We start from the raw sequence: 13476 nt of genomic DNA, 5'->3' as shown, positions 1-13476 counted from the left end.
GGTAACTCACTTTGTTTTGTGAGGTCCTTCTGCAGTTTCTTCCCACTTGCATGGCATTTGCCTGCCCACAAGAGCTTACTAGCACTTACAGGCTTGGAAATCTGTTGTCCATTCTGTTAGGTAAAAAAGCAACTCTGAGGAACCTTATTCCTGCCTTTTTATCCGTACCTTTCTTTCCTACAGGCAAAAGGGTGTTGAGATACTGATTGTATATTCCCTACAGAATCATCTGAGTTGGAAGGGACCCATAAAGGCCATCTAGTCCAACTCCCATGCAATAAACAGTGACATCTACAGCTAGATCAGGCTGCTCTGAGCTAGGTTCAGCCTGCCCTTGAATGTGTCTGTGGATGGGATATCCACCACATCTCTGGGCGACCTGTGCCAGTGCTTCACTACCCTTATTGTAAAACACTTCTTATAGCCAGTCTAAATTTCCCCCATTTTAGTCTGAAACCATTTCCCCACGTCCTTTCCCTACAGACCCTGCTAAAGAGTCATATCCACTCTTTTATAGCCTACCCCTTCAGATACTCTCAGGTCTCCCCGGAACCTTTTCCAGGCTGAACAGCCCCAGCTCTCCTTCCACACAGGGGAGGTGTTCCATCCTTTGGATCGTTCTTGTGGCCCTCCTCTGGATGTGCTCCAACAGGTCTCTGTCTCTATTGTACTGAGGACTCCACATCTGGACGCAGTACTCCAGGTGAGGCCTCACCAGTGCAGAGTAGAGGGACAGGATCACCTCCCTTCCCCTGCTGGCCACGCTTCTTTTGATGCAGCCCAGGATACAGTTGGCTTTCTGGACTGTGAGGATACATTGCTGGCTCATGTCCAGCTTCCCATCCACCAGTATCCCCAGGTCCTTTTTTGTCAGGGCTGTGCTCTATCCTTTTGTCCTCCAGCTTGTACTGATAGCGGGGCTTGCCATGACCCAGGTACAAGACCTTGCGCTTGGCCTTGTTGTACTTGATGACGTTCTCCTGGGCCCACTTTTGAAATGTGTCCAGGTCCCTCTGGATGGCATTCCTTCCTTCTGTTGTATCAACTGAACCACTCAGCTTGGTGTCATCTGCAAACTTGCTGAGGGTGCACTTCATCCCTATGTTGATGTCACTGATGAAGACACTGAAGAGCACTTGCAGTACAGACCTGTGGGGGACACCACTTGTCACTCACTGATCTCCATCTGGACACTGAGCCATTAACCACTGCTGTCTGGGGATGGTATCAAAACCAGATCTTTGTCCATTGAGCAGTCCACCTTTAACTGGGTTACTCAGATAAAGCATTTTCTGTCATTGAGTATGTAAAGACATTGTTCCTACCTGCCCTGAGGAACGATGGAGTGATTTCTTTTCCTCTTCTTGATAGCCTTCACCAGATTTTTCCGTTTGATTTCTTACTGCTTAGTATACCTGCTCTAAAAGTTGGCTACTAGTGGCTGCATGGATAACTGTGAGTGTTGTGTAAAAGAATTTAAAGTTTCCAGGTGTGTGTTGTTTTAGTTGAGCGTGGAGTTCAGCTCCCAGATGAGGGAAAATGCAAGTAGGTTACATGGCATCTTAATGAGAATTTGCATTTTTTTTTCTGAAGTCAATAACTAGTGTTTAACAGCCATAAGCCAAGTGATTTAGGAGTGTTTCCTTCAGTAGGAGAGGGGAAATTGTTACTGGAAACTCTTGAAAAGACTTCTGTAGATGCTGTAAACTAAGGAGACCAAACATTGCTGTTGTTTTTAAATCCCAGTGGGTGGGAAGCAGAAGGCAGGTATAAACAGAAGGCTGGGGGCAGCGAGATGAATGCCACAGTTAATTAGGTACTGCTTTGTCAGTTATGGAAATAAATACAAACTGATGGCGTTCCTGAGGCACAGGATGACTTCACTGACACTTGTGCTGCAGTAATATAATATTTTGCTCCTGCATAATATTATTTAAAGATCACCACAAGATATGGTGATGATCACACTGTAAATGTACTTAGGACCTGTTTTGTCATGCAAACACAATTAATTTTGTATTCTATTTAGGATTCAGAGGCAACAGCTTGCATTGACATTAATAACTGGTAAAACAGACCTTCTCCAAATGTAATACAGAATGTGCACGTTTCCTGAGGAGGGTCTGATAGCAACTCATTCTTGGCTGTTTCCTCATTAACCTTTTCAACAGATGTAGATGAAAGCATTAAATCCTTACTGCTGATATTCACCGTTTGAAACAAGGATTTAAACAAAATGAATAAAGGACTGCAGTGCAGCCTGGATCTCCTATGAAGTGGGGTTGAGAATGAAAAACTTGAGGGTTTGTGCAGTGAATTTCCTCTGACTTGGTCAAGTGACAAAGAATGCTGGCATGTTTGATGCGTGGGGGATCTGTCCTATAGGCCTTTTCTTTCCTATCTCCCCCACGGTACCAGATAAAATTCGTAGTTCATGGTGGATATTCAGCTGTTACTGTGCCTAAGACAAATGCAATAAGTATGTCAAAAGGGGAAAAAACTCAACGTAAGCAAGGAAGTGGTATTTTTAGTGCTGTTATGGTTAATTTATGAATACTGCATCAGGCATTGGTGTCTGTAAAGCACATAATCTACTAAAAGTTTTTAAAAAAAAGAAGTGAAATTGAGATGTGTAAGGGTGACTAAAAGTTAAGGGAAATAGGCCTCTGTATTGTAATGATGTTCACCTAGAATTGCCTTAATGGAAAATGATATAATAAGGAGCTGTTAACATTCAACTCTGCAGACTGCTAAATTAGAAGGAGGTTAGTTCAGGTTAGAAATAAGGTATGCCCTTCTAACAATGAAGGGAAAATATATCTCTATCTCTCTCTATATATAGGGAAAATTAACCAGTGGTTACTGTAGACTTTACATGGAAATGTCATCATATTATAAATGTTATTTAATGGCTTTTCCTTAGAGAATGCTGTCAGAAAGAATTAATGGGAGCTCCAAGGGCTTTGCTGGATCAATCGTGGAGAAATTCTTGAGCTTCTCAACAAAAGTTAATTTACAAAGAATAATTGACTAAGTTTATTTTAAGGGTGAGTTGTGTTTTCTGCCTAATGGTGTGCTCTTGGGGGAAAGGAGACATTGAAATCTCAGCTTCATTAAAGATTAGAGGAGCATCTATCCTCTAATAGCAGGAAGGTAGCCTCTGAGGCAACATTGTGCAGGTTCATTCCCACGACAGCCAGAAGCCTGTATTCCTAAATGACTCAAGTACTGGTAGATAAATAGGAAAGTAGCATCTTCATGCTGCAATATTCCTTGGTTGGAAGGAAGGCTGCTGGATGATGTGCTTCAATTCCCAGAGCTTGTGGTCTGAGGCTCCTTGAGTGTTGCAAGCCGTTACTCTGTGCTGGAATGAGGGATCAGTTCCTGAACTGAATATCTGAACTGATTTCAAGGGGACTCTGCTAGGTTGGAGTCAGTTGCTGCTGCAGTAAGGCAGGATGAAATTTCATGTGGTCAGCTCCTTACCACAGCTCTGGAAGGAGATCAGTGCTGCAGCCTGGGTAAGCACTGAGCCTCTGTCCTCGGCCGTGGAGCCGTGTTCTCATCTTACTGTGAGGTAAGAACACGAAGCTCACAAAATATTCCTGTTTTCAATGATTAGATGTTACTCTTGGAAAGAAGGTTGTTAAGTTGTGGCTTCATTTCCAGGAAAACATTTGAGGAGAATCTGCAATGCATAAATGCATAGTTTCATAAAAACAGTTTCAATTTTAATGGATGATGAGCGTCTTGGTGTGCTGGATATCATAGAAAAGGCTATTTGGGACTGGATCTGCATAGCCTGTATGTGGGGCTGCACTTCCCCCAAACCATTGAGTTGGACTTGATGATCCCTGTGGGGCCCTTCCAGCTCAGGATATTCTGTGATCTCGGTGGGTACAGAAGTATTCTAGTATTCCTTCTTTACAGTCAAGTCCTTTCCACTTCTCAGTGACTTCAGGTAGGTAACTGATTTGCTTAGCAAGACTTTTGGGCAATGAACTTGTCTCATAGCACCTCTTACATTGTTACAGCTTCTTTCCTATTCTGTTGTGGTCATCTGTGTATATTGTGTAGGAAACACTAATGGTAGGTGATCTCTTGAGGCCATTTATGTCATCCTCCTGCTGTCTGTCTAGACTTAAAATCAGTTCTACTTGGACTATTTTACCTTTCTTGGCTATGTGAAAATGTTGCGTTGGGTGCTCACGTTCCCAGCAGCAGGTGTCCTGAAGTGCTGAGATTCCCATGAGCTGTACTGCAGCAGAGGGACTGTCCTGGCAGCCTCGGTGTATGTGGCTGTGTTGTGTTTTAGGAGCATTGCAGAGATGGTCTTAACACTTTTGGAAGTGCCAAGTGTGGCTGCGTGAGCTCTGGTACAGTGAGTAAGAAATGTGGGAAAGCTGGGAGACTAGAAAAGGGTAATTTAAAAAGGGGCAGCCTTATTGCATAGCAAAGACAGTGTGTAAAAGCAATGTGAAATTAGTAGCTGGCTAAATGCATGGTCTGTCTCAGTTTACTTCTCAGTGAATGAAGTATTTAAAATGTTGCCAGAAGCCACTAATCTGTTTTCAGTGTTAGTTGTTAAATGAAAAAGCGTATTTGGAGAACAAGCTTTAAAAGTTTCAAGCCAGAAAAGATGAGAACGCACTGGAGAGATAGAGTAGGCCCAAAGGTGAGAAGGATCATGATGTTAACCTCCAAAATTAATGATGGGACTCTGTAACTAATAAAAACACCTGGCAGTAGTGAACGTTCACTTAACTGATGTTGTGTTCAGTGCACAAACAGCAGACACTAAAACCCATGAAATTGGTATTTTTGTTTGCAATTAATAGTATTTGTTTCATTTTATGCTACTATGAGTTAAATTCTCTGTAGCAGTTGGTATTTTCCAGAGTTAAGGTGCATTAGCCTATAGAGGACCTTGGGCTTAATGGAAATATTTGAAAAACATCATACAAATAACTCATTAAGTGCCTTTATGCAATGTTCAGTTGACTGATGTAACCTTCAGGTCTCAGTTTCTTTTCCCCTACTTGTTTTTAACTTCTGTGTGTCAATTAATCTTGAAAAACAGTCTCTTGTACTTGAGTGTATTAGAAGAATGTGCATTTGCAGGAAGCATACATCTCCCAGAGGTGCAGCATCTCTCCAGTTAATGCACTTACAGAGCTATTCTGCAGCTTAATGTGGAAGTACTAAATCATTACAGTTGCTGACTTAAATATAGTAACAGTGCTGATCTTGTAGGTTCCTTTGGCTCGGTCCCACTGTGGTCCTAGGGATCTGTGTAGATGCACAGAGATTTCACAGAAGAAACAACACATGCTAAAATGCGACGAGCAGTTCTTTAAGTTAAGAATATGTGTGTGTCTTAGACACAGAGCTCTCCCTGGAGCTGTTTGAAATTGCTTGGCTAAGGTCGGAGAGTGGAAATGAATGGTTTCTGCATATCTGTGTGGTATGATAATGTATTTATCTGGCGGTTATGTTTACCATAATTTTCTTGAAATCTGTTGTGTAGGCACGCTTAAGCAAATGGTCTGCTTCAAGAGTCAGAAATGCTAGGAACAAAAAATTTCCAGTACATCAAGAATTACGGGGAAATTTTAATGCAGCTTTTAGTTTTTCATAGGATATCAAATCTTCAGTTTTCTTTAAGTGGGATTTAGAGATTACCTTCCATCACTGTAGAGAAATTAAAATCAAATATGGTGTTTTCTACCCCGCAGTTTGATTCTAGTTTTTCACCGGAGTGGCCTAGGGTGGTTCATCTTTTGTAAGGACGAGCAGGAATTCGGTCTGACTTCATGAAATACGTGTTGGGAAACGGTCAGACCTGCGTGTAAACAGACAGCAAGGTGCAACACTTCTCTGGATGCATTTAATTTTACAATTTAATGGTAGCTTGAACATTTTTCTGCCAGAAGAGAGCTCTGTTCAGTGTCCACCGGTGTGCACTCTGTGCAGGAGCTTTTGCAGGAGGCAGCTTGGGGCTCTTCCTTCCTGCCTGTGATACAGCTCCTTCCTGTCAAGGTTTCTCCTGTCTCAAGGCATTCCTTACCACATAAGCTAGTTCTGTTCATGTTGAGCAGCTTTGAAATGCAGCGTGCTGACCGTGTTCTGCCAGTACTAGCATGTGATGTTTTCGCTGCTCTTCTGGGTGTCCTCTTGCTATTTTTATTTTGCATTATAAGTATTTTAATTTTGTGTTTGGCTTCTTCGTTATTTCCTCAGGGAATGAAAGTTGAAGTTTGGAATTTTCAGGAGGCTGCCTTCGCATTTTTTTAGGTGTAATTCTCCGTTCAAGTTTTACTGTAGTTTGTAGCTGCAAACGTGGATTATAAATGAAACCAAACATGACGTCAAGAGCCTGCTATTGAGAGCAGGGTTAAAATTAAGCCTTGTTATTTCCCTTAGTAAGAGTCAGAGCTGTGACCATCTGCCCTGATAATCTCACCATTTGTCCCAGTTGCTGCACCTGTGGATAAAGTTCAGTTTCCGTGTGGCTTTTGTACCCAATACAGGGATTTATTACTCAGCACTGCTGTCCCCTTTTAACCAAGGAACTACATGGACCCTTTTTCTTATGCTCAGCTCAGTTTATTACTCATTTTCTTTCTATATCATCCTTTGCCCCTACTTGTATTAATTTCAGCTTTCATTAACCTCTTGATGTCAAGCCCCAGTCCTTGACGTCATCAGCTTTTAACTTCTTCTGTCTCATTCTGTGTGCGTTTCAGTTTCCTTTTAGAACACTGATTGGCACCTTCCATCCCAGTCAGCTTCCCATGTACTGAGTTGACAGGTGCATGAAAAACAGGCAGAAGGAGTATAATGAGTTATAATTGACGTAATGATCTGTTTGTGTGTTTACACTTACGTTTATTCTTCTTGAGGCTATAATTTTTTAATACAATCTGTTTAGACTCTGAGACAGTGCTCTTTGTAAAGTTGATTGCTATTCAAGACAGCCTTGACGTTTACTATAAAAATGTCCAGCAGCTATGTTGTGCCTCTCCGTGACAAAGATCCATCTCTTTTCTTCTAGCCCTGCTTCTTGTGTTCCAAACTTGCTTGGTATCAAGCTTGGTCTTTTCTCTCAAAGGTTAAGAATAAAGATAAAAGACAATAATGTACTGTTGGTATGCAAAGGCTAACCCTGACACTTATCACCCCTGTAGTTTCAGAGTTAATAGTGAAATCTCAATGTGACTTGAATTTGTATGTAGTGCTTTGCTGTAGTAACCACCCTCATTGCTTAGTACTGTAATCTCTACTTTTCAGCTAGGTGGGCAAAAACTTAATCTTGATGATAAACAGGATGAGACAAGGGAAATGCTCTTTGATTTGCACATGGCATGTCTATCAGCTAGCAAATTGCTTCGGATAATGTGCTTTATTAAGCAAATGCAGCCTTGCAGAAAAGTGATTAGGCTAACGCAGTTTTAGAGCTATTTTTCCTTCTTTTTCTAAATGCATTTCTTTATTGTTACAGAAATTTCAAGACATTCTTTGCCAGCAGGTAAGTTCTCTTCTTTCATTGATGTCTTGATCTGACAGCAAGCAGAACTTGCTTGCGATACGGTAATGCTTTTATATAACCAGAGCATGGGTTCTTCCTGGCACTGTCATGGTACTTCGTCATGTGGGCACCTGGGGTAATGCTGGGGTCAGAACAAAACCTGTCGAGGTACAGGCATTTTTATATTTAAGTGATGTGTTTTCTCAAGAGGAGGAGGAAACCGATACAAATTGATGCTATTGTTAAACATTAACTATATCACATGCATATTTAAAAGAGCAGAGCGTGTGGTAAAGCTGTCAGAAGATTAATTAATCACCAATATTTCTGTTCTGAGGAACAACCCGCAAGGAGATGGGAGGTTTATGGCTGGGAGGGTGTGGGTTCTTGATTGGTTTATAATATGATTTCTGCATTAACAAAGCTGCTCCAGAATCATCATCATGGTTCACTTGGAGTAAAAGCTGAGCAAGTTTTGCATTGGGCATTTGTTATCAAACCCGCTGCCTTTTGTGCTTACTCTGCGTTGGTGATTTTCCTTATGGATCCTTTCTGCTATGTCTTCTTCCTGAAGTATGCTTTGTAGCCATCCACAAGGCGTCTTTGGTTGGATAAGTGAATTTCTGAAATGCAGTGGTTTGCTGTTACCCCGAATCTGCTCTGGAAGCAGTTGGTTGTTCCCGTTTGAATCCAGTGACCATTTCAATTAAAAACTTGGCAGCTGTTATGTTGTGCAGTCTTTCCATGAGAACTTTCAGGTGGCTGTTCTGAGACAGAATTGGGCTTACTTGAAGCAGTGAAGAGAACTTGAAAGTGGGGGAAAAGTTGTTTATTTTCTACCTTAAAATTATTTTAGAATGCTGAGGGCAGTTGTCAAGTAGGCGACTACTTGTGGGGTGTCTTGGAAGAACAACTGTCTGGTGTTTAGTCAGGCTTGTGGGAAGATAGGAGATGTTGGTTTTTCTGAGTTTTCATTTGGGACTGGAAGATTTTGTCTGATACTGTGAGTCTGAGTCACAGCAAGGTTGTTCTTTTCATTTTGTGTGTGAGAGGGGGGTGTCCCAATTGCTCTTCTTAGGTGCGGCATTGAATACTGATAAAGGGCAAATAATTGCCCGAGATTTTGAAAGGTAACTTTGTTTATGCCACAAGATAAGGGGACTTTGTAGAGGCTAGAAAAGCTGTATGCGAGAGCTTGACTGTAGCAGGGATTCGATGTATTCAAAGATAAGCAAATTAAGGAAAGTTGTTTTAAAACATGCTTAAAGCATTGTCAGAAGAAAAGAGTGTGTGGAAAGGAGTCCCACGAAGGTCCAGCGTGTCCTGTGGTATTACAATGGCTTCATTAATGGCCATGATGATGGACTTAATGTGCTTATTCAATCTACAAGTGACAGCAGTATAAAAAGGGTTGAAAGCACATTGGATGATGGGATTAATACTCAACAGAAACTTAACACACTGGAGAAATAGTCAGGATGAAAGATACAATGCATTTGAATAAAGATGAGGTTCTGCATTTAGATGGAAAGCTTTGATTGATGTTCTGTCATCAGAACTCAGTTTTGCTGATTTCAAGTTTTGCAGAACTTAACTTTGTTCTTCTGGGTGCCAATTTTAACACTGGACAATAGATGTCAGTAGAAATGCTCTCACCTCTGCCTGCTGCTTTTTTTTTTTTAGTACACAAATTTTGTATCATAATGCATTGGAGAGGTTTGCAATGTTTGAATGCTTCACAGTAGCAAGGAGAACATTTAAAATAGTCTTCATTATAGTGTCTTGCTTGAGGTTGTGTTGCGTATAAATTCACTGTGGTTAGTCGGTGTACCAAAGCCATCCAGAAAACTTCCTTTTCACTTTGGTTTTATAGCAAACTCTTCTTGTATGAATGATTGTGTGCAGTTGAATGCATTAGTTGATTGGGCTGCTAATCCAATCATTAAATCATTGCTAAGGGGTTACCCTGCATTAAGCTGTACCACTGCTTTGAAGTCAGTAGGTAACTTGGATGTTTTACTGCCTATAAATTGGGTCCGTGGATATGATTGTAGAGTTTCCGGCATGTAAACCATTAGGGCCTTGGAAGACAACATGTTAAAATACTCTCATTTCCAAGCCAGACAGAACTAAGTGCTCTTGTCTGCATGTGAAGCCGTCCTTGAATGTGAGTATGCTCTTAGTATGCCTGGTGGAATGAAAGGCCTGTTTCCTTTGGTAAATACATTTAATCTTTGCCTCAGATTAAAACCAAATCTTCCTGGATTTTGTTCCCTTCTGAATTTAAACGGGTGTAGATATCCGTTAGTTGCAGGGGAGTTGGACTAGATGACCTTTAAAGGTCCCTTCCCACTCAAAGGATTCTATGATTCTAGTAGTATTGATGCGATACAGCAGACAGTTGTTTAGCCTAGGCCCTTTGTTACTGATCCTGTAGTGCAAATAAGCATTCATTACTAGAATTGAGATATAGGGAGAACCAACAATGTGTATTAAAGAACTACCAGATGGGTAGAGAATAGTGAGAAATAAATATGTATTGTGTTCACAGTTAGAAATGGAGCAAAGCATTTCCCTGAAATAGGATCTTAGAGATGTTCTATCCTTAAAGACTATCTCCTTCAGAGTTCTACTCTCATGAGTTAAGTGTTGTTCTCCTAGCATGAGGTAATAAAAAAATTAATAGGAATGAATATCCTTTGTGATTAATGTTCTGTGTCAGGGTGGAGGCCGGTCACAAGTGGTGTGCCTCAGGGGTCAGTCTTGGGACCAGTGCTCTTCAGCATCTTTATCAATGGCATAGACAATGGCATCGAGTGCACCCTCAGCAAGTTTGCAGATGACACCAAGCTGAGCAGTGCAGTTGATGCACTGGAGGAAAGAGAAGCCATCTAGAGGGACCTGGACAGGCTGGAGAAGTGGACCCATGAGAACCTAATGAGGTTCAACAAAGCCAAATGCAGAGTGCTGCACTTGGGCCAGGGCAGTCCCAGGTATTTATACAGACTGGGGGAAGACATCCTCGAGAGCAGCCCTGTGGAGAAGGACTTGGGGGTCCTGGTGGATGAGAAGCTGGACAAGAGCCAGCAGTGTGCGCTGGCAGCCCAGATGGCCAACTGTGTTCTGGGCTGCATTAAAAGAGGAGTGGTCAGCACGGAGAGGGAGGGGATTGTCCCCCTCTACTCAGCTCTTGTGAGGCCCCATCTGGAGTACTGTGTCCAGGCCTGGGGCCACCAGCACAAGAAGGACGTGGAAAGAGTTCAGAGGAGGGCGACCAAGATGATCAGAGGGCTGGAGCACCTCTCCTATGAAGAAAGGTTGAGGGAACTGGGCTTGTTTAGCTTGGAGAAGAGAAGGCTCCGGGGAGACCTCATTGTGGCCTTCCAGTACTTGAAGGGAGCGTATAAACAGGAACGGGATCGATTGTTTGCGAGGGTGGATAGCGATAGGACAAGCAGGAATGGTTCTAAACTGAGACAGGGGAGGTTTAGGTTAGATATTAGGAGGAAGTTTTTCACTCAGAGGGTGGTGACACACTGGAACAGGTTGCCCAGGGAGGTTGTGGATGCCCCGTCCCTGGAGGCATTCAAGGCCAGACTGGACGTGGCTCTGGGCAGCCTGGTCTAGTGGTTGGCGACCCTGCCCACAGCAGGGGGGTTGAAACTCGATGATCATTATGGTCTTTTCCAACCCAGGCCACTCTACAGTTCTGTGATTCTTTGTGTATCCTTATTTCACGTATTCAGTGTGTTTGATGTCCATGTGATGTTTTTGTGTTTTTTTGGTGTATGGTATGTCAGTTAGGTACCATACATACGCAGTCATTGTTATCTTGAAATATTAAATGGTTTTGGAACTAGTTTTAGTTCTGTGTGTTTTTTTTAGGGCCAGAAAAGAAAGAAATGAAGAGGTACATCTTCAACTTGGCTTAGATGTTGCTCTGCCTGAAATGAAAATGTGTTTGCATTCCATCTCTTGTTAGTGTGTTCCTTCCTACAGAAAGCTTGCTAGTTAAACCAGATTCATGTCCTGGCACCTTCCAGAGAAACGCTGCCACAAAACAACCTGCTGCTGCTTTTCCTCTTAGCTGCCAGATACGAGGTGGGTGTACATATAGTGCTGTGCTATGCAGTTAGATCTTCCTTATCCTAGGTCTGCATCATCTGAATACAGCAACTTGAAATGCAGTGTTGCTTTTCAGACCAGAGGAAGGAAAAATAATGCAAGGCTACTTTCTACGTTAGGAGATAGAATACTAAACATCACTTGAGGAATAGCCAGATGAAGTTTAGTGGCAAGAACTGACAAATTGACAATACACAGAACTTTTAAAATGTTCACGCTTATTACAGGGGTAATAAATTCTGCAGCAATTATTCATACAGCTGAGAATGAGTTCAGTAACGTTATTAGAGAACTATTGTCAGTGCTTCCTCTGTTTAAAGGAGGAAAATGAATAACCAACTGTGTAGTTGTGGCCTTATAATTTGGTGCTGCAGTTTTAAATAAGTAAATCTGAACTGCTACAGATAGCAAGGAGTCCACTTCAGAACTCCAGACAGAATGCCTGTTGTGTGCTGCCTAAGGAGATAGCAAGGAAACCTGCATTGCCTGTTTGTTAAAGGTAGTATTTTCAGTAATACCTTTTGAGAAATCGTGTCTTTTTCTTCAAAGAACCTTAGAAAAATTTATCAGGATTTTGCTTCTTATCCAGGAGTATTGCGTTCACTGAATTAAATACAACAGCTATAACTTTAAAGTTTTTTTTGTATTTGCTGTCTTTGGTTGTAATTTTTTTTATTTGTGCTTAGGTGAGGCACTCACACCAATGAAAGAACACAGAATTAGTAATTTTTAGTTTATGAAGTGTCAGTGCTGTTAATTCAGAATATAGCTGTGTGCCCCTCCAAGTTCACAAGGCACAAGGAGGCTTTTTCTTTGTGTGATGCAACTTTATGGCTTTCATTTTTTTCCTCCACCAAATACTGTGTTGCAAAACTCCTATTCCTAATGAGTGAAAATTATTGCTCATAAAGCTTAATTGTCACTTTGAGGAAGCTTCCCTTGCTATTGTTTGCAAAATCATCCTATTTTAAAACTTTATTGTGTACCGTTAACAATAATCTATGCTTGTAAAATACCATTTCCCACTGTAATATACCTCTGACACTTGGTAAAGCAATACATTTGTCCTTGGTCTGTTGCTGTTAGGTATCTGGCATTTTGTACTGAATGTTCCAGGGAGGTGGGGAAAGAAAGCTGAAGTATTGAAGTTAAATATTTCCAACCTTTCTAGAGAGACTTTGCCTATTTTGGCTGCTCTTTTGACACTGCCCTCATCCACCCTTCCCTTGCTCCATCCATATTTTGTAGCTGATGTCCATGCAATTCAAAAGTATCAGTGTATTTTGGATACAAAGAGAACCTTCTTATCAGTGAGTTTGACAGGTAATAGAGTTGAGATGCTGAGGTATACTAAATTTCTGACTAAAATCTATGTAACTTAGCATTGCTATTTTTTTTCCCTTTAGGAAATGATGTTCTTGTTAATCTTCTGTTTGTTCTGGCTAGTCTCTGCCTGGAGTTGCTGGCCACAAGCCACTGAGTCTGACAGTCTGGGCAGTTTTCATCTCGCTGTCCACTTACTTAGTCAATACTTTCATTTCATCCATAAAGATGTCATGGGAGACAGTGTTGAAAGCCTTGCTGGAGTAAAGATTAACAGCATCTTGTCCACCAAGCTCCTCCTTTCATCATAGAATTCCATCAGGTTGGTCAGGAGTGATTTCTCATTCACGTGTCTGTGCTGAGTGCTTCTGATCATCTTGCGCTCTGTATATTCTGGAAATTACATGTTGCTATTTGGTTCATCACGTCCCCAGGGATGAAGGTAAGGCTGAGCGGCCTTTAGTTACCCAGACACTCCTGTTTGCCCTTCTTGGAGTTCC

The 13476-nt window shown here is 41.7% G+C and overlaps 1 protein-coding gene across 2 annotated transcripts in view; it reads left to right on the top strand.

The window, feature by feature from the left end:
• Window positions 1–13476, top strand: part of PTK2 (protein tyrosine kinase 2) — a 200127-nt gene that overhangs the window by 32235 nt on the left and 154416 nt on the right. Inside the window, exon 3 of one of the 2 annotated variants that reach the window (XM_021387147.1) lies at window positions 7502–7528. The exons of the other annotated variant lie outside the window; for it this stretch is intronic. The gene's annotated coding sequence lies outside the window, so the exon portion shown is untranslated. The remainder of the gene's footprint in view (window positions 1–7501; window positions 7529–13476) is intronic. 2 annotated transcript variants of the gene reach the window in all.

This window comes from Numida meleagris, chromosome 2 (genome assembly GCF_002078875.1).
Source record: "Numida meleagris isolate 19003 breed g44 Domestic line chromosome 2, NumMel1.0, whole genome shotgun sequence".
Classification (NCBI taxonomy): Eukaryota; Metazoa; Chordata; class Aves; order Galliformes; family Numididae; genus Numida; species Numida meleagris.
This window is presented reverse-complemented; position numbering and strand designations above follow the sequence as displayed.